At 41.0% G+C, this 9245-nt stretch overlaps 1 long non-coding RNA gene across 1 annotated transcript; it reads left to right on the top strand.

Moving 5' to 3' along the window:
• The first annotated feature begins 243 nt into the window (after positions 1-243).
• Positions 244-2043, top strand: LOC137611407 (uncharacterized). Its single transcript, XR_011038621.1, has 3 exons — positions 244-405; positions 1027-1178; positions 1525-2043. It is a non-coding gene; the product is annotated as an uncharacterized lncRNA (long non-coding RNA).
• The last annotated feature ends 7202 nt before the right edge of the window (positions 2044-9245 follow it).

The raw sequence follows: 9245 nt of genomic DNA, 5'->3' as shown, positions 1-9245 counted from the left end.
AATCGATTTTAATTTATTTTAAAGGTCCCATATTATGTATTTTTAACTTAATGTCATTCAGCTGCCAGATGTCCAACTAGGCTGTATTACAAATATTTTGACCTAAAGTGATCTGTGGTCCTAAATATCAGCTTTTCAAAATCGCTCATCTGAGCTACTCACAAAACGCTTCGTTTCAGGCCTCCGGCTGCAGTATGTTAATGAGCTCCGCTGGTCCACGCCCCCTTACCTGGGCCACGCCCCTCTGAAGTAGAGCGTTAGGCTAACGGGACACTGACCGGCATTACGTTTGTTAGCATTATGGCGTTTGGAGGACCCATCGTGTCGGCGTACATTTATGACCCTGAGTCGGACCCAGAAGAAACACCGACTGTGCGGCTGCAGCAGGACGTTTCTGAATGATTAGTACGTGTGAACGTTACTTAGTTGGTTCTGTGTTGTTTTGTTGTGTAACCTACGTCATCACAGGACGTTAGCATCGTCCGCTAGCTACTTTAGTTTCTACTCCCGCCTCTCATCACACAGTAATAATGTCGTATTTCTTATGTATTTTGTATATGTGCAGATGTGTTTACTGTCACTTATAGAAGTACAGCAACTTTTTAGCAGTTTAGTCTGATGGTGGTTCTGATAGTTACCATGTGGCTAATGCTAGCTTCTGCTCACGGCTAAGTTACTTTATTTTTCCATCACATTGATTTAACCCCTTACTAAGCTGCACAATATTTGAGGCAGTCCTCTGTGTAAGACACACGGAGCTGACACCTGCTACCATCACACCAGGTTAATGGTGAAATGATGTAACCATACTGCAGTGATGCCTTTATCTACTCTATTTTGAGGAGTCTTCACCTGTTGTACAGGTGTTCCTGTGGACACTGAATGTGTGCCAACAGAAGCAGAAAACAGCTGTTTGGAGATACAAGTAGCAAGCTCACAGCTAAACCACAAAGTTATGTCTCTATGGTATTCGGCTACTTTTACAATTGTAAATTTAAATGACCTTTACCATGTTTTTCACTGTAGGTTAGGAGCCGTCTGCAGGAGGTTGATGAGGTTCCGTGCATGACTCAACATCCTGGGTTCCAGCCTGTGTGCCTAAACGTGTACACCCTACAAACGGCCGGTCACGCACTGAGGGCCGAGTATGGCCCTTCACGTCTGAGACAAATACATCGGTAAGTCGTTCTTTGAAAAATGTCGGAATAAAAACTAGTTGTCTTATTTTGCTTCATTAGGCATTCCTTCATTAATGCAGTAACATGACAAATATAGGTACAACAAAGTCTAATATATTGTATTTGTGACACCTTGATTTTTATCTTATTAATAGACATGTTGAACATTTTTTTGGTATTCACAAGCCATTTCTGTTGACATATACAAACATTTATTTACATAAAACAATACATCCAATAATAATAATGAGAACACAGGGCCATCCTGTCAGGAAATCAACAACAGTTGTAATACTCAGGATTGAAAACATAGTGAAATAAATAATTTTGTGTCCTTTTTCTGTAGACTGTGCAGACCTCTGGCCTATCGCACCGTTGTTGGCTGGTGCTGGGGCTACTTAGGACGCAGAATCCGGGTCGTCATTCCAGCATGTGTGGTCCTTCACATACGCCGAGAATTTCCTGAAGACAAAGGCCATTACGCTGGATTCAGACCGAGTCTTGGTTGAACCTGGTCATGTACCTGGCAATGACCTCCTCCTTGTCCGGACGCTCATACTGGGCAGACAGATTCTCGGGGAGAGGAATGGACAACATCTCATTTGTGTATGGCATGGGGTCCACCAAGACTTTGTCACATATGAGGTCCAACATGTCAGCTACAAAACCTGTTCAATGAAACACAAAGATATATCTTTACTGTTATTGATATTGTTTGATCGATTTCTTGGTTTAGAAAACTTGTGTTCAAAATACATCCTGGTACTTGCTACTAATTTATTTATTTGTATGGTTACTTTTCACTGTGTTTTGGTGCGAACAATTACCAACAGAATTTCAAAACATGTTTGTTTGAAATATTAAAATATTGCAACACTAACAGAATGTTGGCTCTGTCTTGTGAGGTTTAACTGTGCATTGTCCCTTCAAAAGCCTTTGGAAAGTGGATCTTGTAGAGGGGTACACCAAACGTAACGAAATAAGGAGCCAAAACAATATATGACATACATGAATCTGTCTCAAAAATGTTTATACTAAAGTCTTCACTTCACTTAGTCTTGCTGGAAAATTCTAATATACAACACTATTATTTTTTACTGAACTACTATCAACACATGTGCATTCACTAACACCTATAGACAACTATATTTGGAAAATTAGTGTAACCAATTTTATTAAAACATTGTATGGAATATGACTTGTACATACCTTTACTTCAATAGTGGGAATGAAGAGTCCTGCAGGACAGCTGTGTACCAACATTATGGGTGTCCACTGGGTCAGTTTGGCCCCACACGTACTTAGAAGCTGTAGGCTGAAAGGATGCACAAGGAAGAGGGACACTAATTTCAGGACACCAATGTTCTGATATTGGATAAGAAGGACAGACCTGTGTGTGTTGTCGCTATGACGACCAACAAACAATCGACTCTAACACGTGCGCGCACACACAATACGAAACAAAGCACAACTCCCTACTTAGCCTAGCATAAGTTGACTTTATTTATGCTGACAGATAATAGGAAAGAAAATATGAGACCAACTTACTGTGTGTTTTAGCTTTATACTGTAGGTCCAGCACACACACACACACACACACAACACGCAAACTCGAAACAAAGGAGACCTCCCTATATAGCCTAGCATAGCATGACTTCATGCTAACAAACAATAAGAAAATGTGGGACCAACTTGTGTGTGTTGTACCTACTGTAGGTCCAGCACGCACACACGTGATCGGGCGTGCACGCGCACACACGCAATACACAAAACAGAGGCAACTTCCCTACATAGCCTAGCATAACATGACTTCATTCAGGCTAACAAACAATAAGAAAATATGAACCAACTTACGTGCGTTTTAGCTTTATACTGTAGGTCCAGCACGCACACACACAACACGCAAAAGCGAAACAAAGGAGACCTCCCTACATAGCCTAGCATAGCATGACTTCATTCATGCTAACCGACAAAAAGAAAAAAGATCAAATGTGAGCCCAACTCTGGTGTTGTACCTACAGTAGATACTGTAGGTTTAGCACACACACGTTGTACCTACAGTAGGTACTGTAGGTTTAGCACACACACGTTGTACCTACAGTAGATACTGTAGGTTTAGCACACACACGTTGTACCTACAGTAGGTACTGTAGGTTTAGCACACACACGTTGTACCTACAGTAGGTACTGTAGGTTTAGCACACACACGTTGTACCTACAGTAGGTACTGTAGGTTTAGCACACACACGTTGTACCTACAGTAGGTACTGTAGGTTTAGCACACACACGTTGGAGCGCACACACGCAAACGCGAAACAAAGCAGTACCACCTAATTAGCCAAATAGCACTGGATCACCCATGCTAACAGACAACTGCTAAAAAGATAAACATGGTGAGACTTACCTGTAACCGGGGTGCAGGTCCTTGGTCCCGTATGGCTGGGAGTGATCCTTGAATGAGGATCAGTCTCAGGCAAAGCCCCGTCTGGACTGACCCTCATTGCTAAAACAGGCTGGACTGAAGTGGTTCCACACACAAACAAACGTGCAGGCGATGTAGCTGCACATTGCCATTAAAAATGAAATGTAACCACGGTCTCTTCTGTTCTTCATTGGATGGGATGAAAAATAAACACTGGTGTTGATTTGTACAATCAACAACTGAGCAACTACCTTGTCTCCCTGTGACAGACGCCATTTCAACAGACTGCTACCTCTCGTCAGACACGAAGAACTCCGTCTCATGATGGCCACGCCCTTGGGCGTGTCAACCAGTCCATATCGTCCACGCCCCTGAGCATGTCCACCAATCCATATCGTCCAATAGTCTGTCCAATAGCAGAGTTCAAAGTCTGACGTCAAGGATGCCTATTCTAGCAATCGAGTCGTTCAGAGCCATGACTTCCTAAAAGTCCAAATATCTATTGATGCAGGAAGTGTTTGTTTACCAGATTCTAGGAGTTGTTCGGGTTAGGGAGGACCACTATGTATATGTAGAGACCTGAAAAAGTGTGATTGTCATAATAGGGCCCCTTTAATTCTTTTAAATTCCTTTGAAGGAACCACGCTTTTTACCTTACCTAACCCTAACCCCTCAGTTAGGGTTAGGGTAGGGTTAGGGGTTTGGGGATAGGGTTGGGTTAGGGATGGGGGTTAGGGTTAGGGGTTAGGGGTTAGGGTTTAGGGTTGGGGTTAGGATTAGGGTTTAGGGTTGGGTTAGGGTTTACGGTTATGGTTGGGTTACGGTTAGGGGGTTAGGGTTAAAGGGTTAGGTAAGGTAAAGAGTGTGGGTCCTTCAAAGGAACCACAAAGTGCACTGGCGCATGGGTTAGGGTTTATGGTTAGGGTAGGGTTAGGGTTTAGGGTTAGGGAAAGGGTTCGGTTAGGGTTAGGTGTTAGTTTTAGGGTGAATTTCCACACATCCCGGTCATCTCTCCTGTCGTTATACACGTGTTGAGCAACGCACTGATGCGGATACATGTGGACAGAGATCTTTTTGAAAACACTGTCGTGTGGACGCAAATTGTTTTCTATGCGGGGTGAAAAAAGTCGCATTTTCAAAAAGTTCCGGTACCATGTGGACGGGGCCTCAAGATGATTGGTGCAGTTACCTGGACTCCCGGCCACGTCTCCTCTGCTGCAGCCTGTTAGCTGGATCGTAGCGTCAGTTTTCCAGGCATCCCACCCGCTTCAAACCGCTGGAGCTTGTCAGTTTATAATGAGACTCTTATTTTGATACCTTGAATGTCTCTTTGGTTTTATTATTTAACTCTCTTAGCTATTTCTAGAATTCTTAATGTTAACTTAAACCTTTTACATAGCTGGTTAATTTCACGTTTCTTCCCTTTTCCCCTAGAGATGGGACGAAACAGTTGGTTTGCAAAATTCCCTATCTACAAAAAAACAAAAGATGCATGATCCCCAGAATTAGGATTATGACGCTTTGGGTGACCTTAGTTTAGACCTTGCATTCATCTCATCCTTGTCTTTTTAGAGGACGACAAATATGAGAACTTTAAAGCAACTTGTGCTTATTGTCGTGCTCACCAGAGATAGACCCTTCAGAATCAGTCAGGAGATACTGCACAAAAAAAGATGTTCCAGAGGACCGCGAAGTATCTGTAACTTTCTTGAAAAAGACCATTGAGGAATTCTCTGAAACATCTGAAGATCAAACTTGTTTTTGAAAATGTCTGGGGGAAAAAATCCCAACATTATTAAACATTAAAAGCATCTGAACGGGTCGTCCAGCATAATCAAGACTCCCAGGAAAGTTCAAATCTTTGCTTAGACTGCTAAAATAAAGGCATCAGGATGCTTGACAAGCTCAAACTCTTGTAACCCGATTGACTCCAAATAATAACAAAACAAAGGGATGTATGACTTCTTCAGTTGCGGCGGAGAATTCTTCGATAGTAACACAAAACATCGGTGGATAAAGAAATCTGACTTTGCATCAGAGTGGATCAGCAGTGTTGATTCTTTGTGCGAACTTTCCTTTAAACTCTAAATCTAACAGTACTCAATGCGAGGTGAACGTCGCCGCCTCTGGGGCAGCTAACAGGCTCGTTTTGGAGATATGCCATCAGAGAAAGTCTTAAAACTTGACATAACTGGAAAGACATCTGACTAGATGATACAAGACATCAGCCTCTGGCTCTTCAAAGAAGCACTGAAGGAAAATGTAAAAAAAGAAAAAAAGGTTCAGACAGAATGAGGATGGGTGGATTTTCACATTTAATAATAGACAAAAATGTTCTTTTATGTACATCAGTAATTACAAGTTCAATAAGCTATTATCCTCAAGTTTTACACGTAGTTTCTTCAGCTTCTTGTAATGCTTGTTCATCTTTACATACAAAATATGCTATGTACTGCAGTCACATTTATAAAAGCTTGGAGAGGTTTGCCATAAATGATTCCTTTAAAACCATTCAACAAATGTCATTCACAATACTTTGTCATTATTTACAAAAAAAACAGCAACGGCTAAATTATACATATTAACAAACTACTTCCTCAGTATATTTAATGCCGCTATACAAACTGAGAATGAGGGTAATGCCTGGTTTTACAATGACCTTATTCTGATGCTTTAACCTGTGTATTAAAGCATAAATATTAGTGCTGAGAAAACTACTTGTATGAACGAAGATGTCCGGTAACTAATCACACATTATAAATATGCGTTTGCTGTATATTTCAGTTAATACAGAGATTAATCAGCTGAAATAAGGCCGTTGTAAAGTGTTACCCAGTAAAGGTTGAGGCTTGAACTGCAGGTGAGGGAGTCGTGCATCATTTAAAATATGGAAAAATAAAAAGAATTGAGAGGTTTTTTCACAGATATGTTGGCACGATGGCAGACTGTTCAAGGTTCCCACACATTTCCCTTTGCAATCTTCTGACGACCTGGCCAGAGGTAATCATTTTACAGAAATTTTTTTAAAAAAGAAATTCAAGACCCAGGACTCCTTGACACAAAATCAGTTTAGTGCACACAAAAGGTTTTAGGGAATTTAAACATAATTGTGATGATTCCATCCTTCTCTGGACGGAGCAAAAGGTTTCTATTGTGCTCTTATGTAGTGATTTGTCATGTCAATGAGGTTTCAGTCTGGAAAGCCATTCGGGGCCATTTTTATAGACAAACTGTGCAATTAAAAAGTCTCGCCACATCCAGAGGAGGTCTCACTTATGTTGTATTCAATAGGGTGGGACACGCATGGCGCTGAGCCATGCAGCTTTTCCTGTTATGCACTCTGAAACATTTTAAATTGATCTGCTGGCAAAAAGCATCATGCTGTAAAGATAAATGTTTGTGGAAGAACAGGATGCTAACAACGCTCCGCTGACACAGTGACTAATGCATTGCATCTTCCTTTGGTTGCTTCATCATAAAAGCAAGCTGGTTTGCTGGTGGAGAACTTTCCATGGTGGTGCAGCAACAGACATTTGTATAAATATAAAGATATAACTTTTGACCACTAGAGGCGCTCTTTCACTGATTTGCAGGTTTGCCAAGAAATACAGCAAAATACCTGCAAAGGTGAAGAAGACTGCAGCTATTTAATGATGGATTTAAAGAAAGCTGTATTTCAAATTTATAAGATGCTAAATTGCAAATTTCTCACGAGGAACAAAACGGATCTTATTTCACAGCCTGAAGGATAAACATGATGTATTTTAAACTCTGAAGGGCATCTTTAAGTCAGATGTGGAACCGAAGGAAGTTTTTGCTCATCTGTGAAATACGACTAACACCTGATATGATCAGGGATGCAGGACTGACATTTAAAATGCAAATATTTCCTCAAATATTTTTTAAAAAAAGTTTCCCATTGAATAATCAAATCAAATCATGAGTAGGATGACAGAGAGCTGAGCTGAGCTGGTGGTGGTGTTGTTGTTGTTGTTGGGGCTGGTTTGGTTGAGGCTACAGACATTATGAAGGTGAAATTTATCTATTTTACATGTTTGAGATAGTTATAATCGTCAATATTGTAATTTGAAATGAGACTAGAAAATAAAATTACGTTGTGAAAGAAAAGTCAAATTAATTCAACCAAAGTCTCTGATAATGACTTCTGGACACTGAGGGTCTGACCGAACATTTGCTTTACAAGTTTTGGATCAAACGGGTTCTTATATGGTTTGTTCAGCTCCAGTTCCGATTCACCAGCGTTGTTCAGGTGAATTCTTTACATTTTACATTCATTAACAAAAGGAAAAAAACCCCAAAAACATTCTTTGTAAAGTTCTTACTACAGTACATCTCAATCATTCGTAGAGCAGACTCAAACGTGAAAAGAGATTCTCTGCTTCGTGGGAAACAAAATAAAGTCCACAGCACTAATAAAAACCAACACTGAAGAAATGATGATCAAATGTGTGAGCGGTCTGATCCCAGAGCTGCTCGTTAGGGTTGCTGATGCAGCAGGCGAGCGTTCACGGTTCATCACGGCGTTAGAGCGCCAGCAACACATCGACTGTTTGATGACGGGTTATGTGAACGCGGGTTGTGTTTGCCTGCCTGCGTCTCTTCTGTCAGCGATCATTAACTCTTTTTTTTTTTCTTTCTTTCTTACAGGGATTAAAGATCACATGGAAACGCAAGAATCGGATGAATTTTCTCAGTCTGCAAAAGTTCTCTGGAGTTTTAAAGGAGGTCGATGCAGAGGAAGAAGAGGATTTGTTTTAAAATGCAAACAGCAGAAACATAAAATGTAACTCCTTACGGCTCATCAGGCTCAATCTGTGTGTCTAAATATGCAACAAACCTGCGCAAACAGGACAGAACTGGCTTTAAATCAAACGTTTAGCCACCTGGAAGTTTGTAATCTAGAACAGCCACAGACCAAATTTTTCACATGCAGCCAACCGCTGATCCGCATGTTTTAGTAAAAGCAAAGGAACAAACATCAGAAGCAAAAGGAAAGCAGGATGCTGAGGAAAATGATTCCTGCAAAGAAAAACTCTGATTCCTCTGAGCTGGGGGGGTCAATGATGCCGTGAGTACATTAAGCTTTCTATAATTACAAAATGTCAGCTTTGTTCCTGCTTCCTATTCTGACCTTTTGCCACTTCTAAAAGAGTGGCCTTTAACCAGATAGTGAGCACCGTTAATATGCTGAACACATGTAAGAGCCCAGAGACTAACATGGCACATTCTCCAGGACTAAATGCGAGTTTATTAAATTGTTCCATCGCTGTAACTCCCAGGAGATGGAGGAGTTCACACAGAATGCCTCCGACCTGCAATAGAGGACCTGCAGGTGTTTGTGTTTGTTCCATTCTCAAAAGGTTGGACTAATTGAGAGCCGCTCTGATATTTGGCGGTGGAGACCAAAAGTCAAAAAGGCAAGAAACACAGACCTGACACCCTGATGCTCGGAAATCCTCCCGAAACTGAAATTGTTTTGAGACATTTCAAAGCAATAGCCATTCCTTTCCTTTCTTGTGACTTTGTGTTTGCACATTTTACCCAGGTTGACAAAAGCAATGTTTCTTCTTCTTAAAAAAAATGTTTTTTTAAATGAAGCAGTGATTTGAGATAAAAGACCGTGG

Source organism: Antennarius striatus, chromosome 17 (genome assembly GCF_040054535.1).
Source record: "Antennarius striatus isolate MH-2024 chromosome 17, ASM4005453v1, whole genome shotgun sequence".
Classification (NCBI taxonomy): domain Eukaryota; kingdom Metazoa; phylum Chordata; class Actinopteri; order Lophiiformes; family Antennariidae; genus Antennarius; species Antennarius striatus.
The sequence above is the reverse complement of the archived record's forward strand: the minus strand, read 5'-3'. Positions and strand labels throughout refer to the sequence as shown.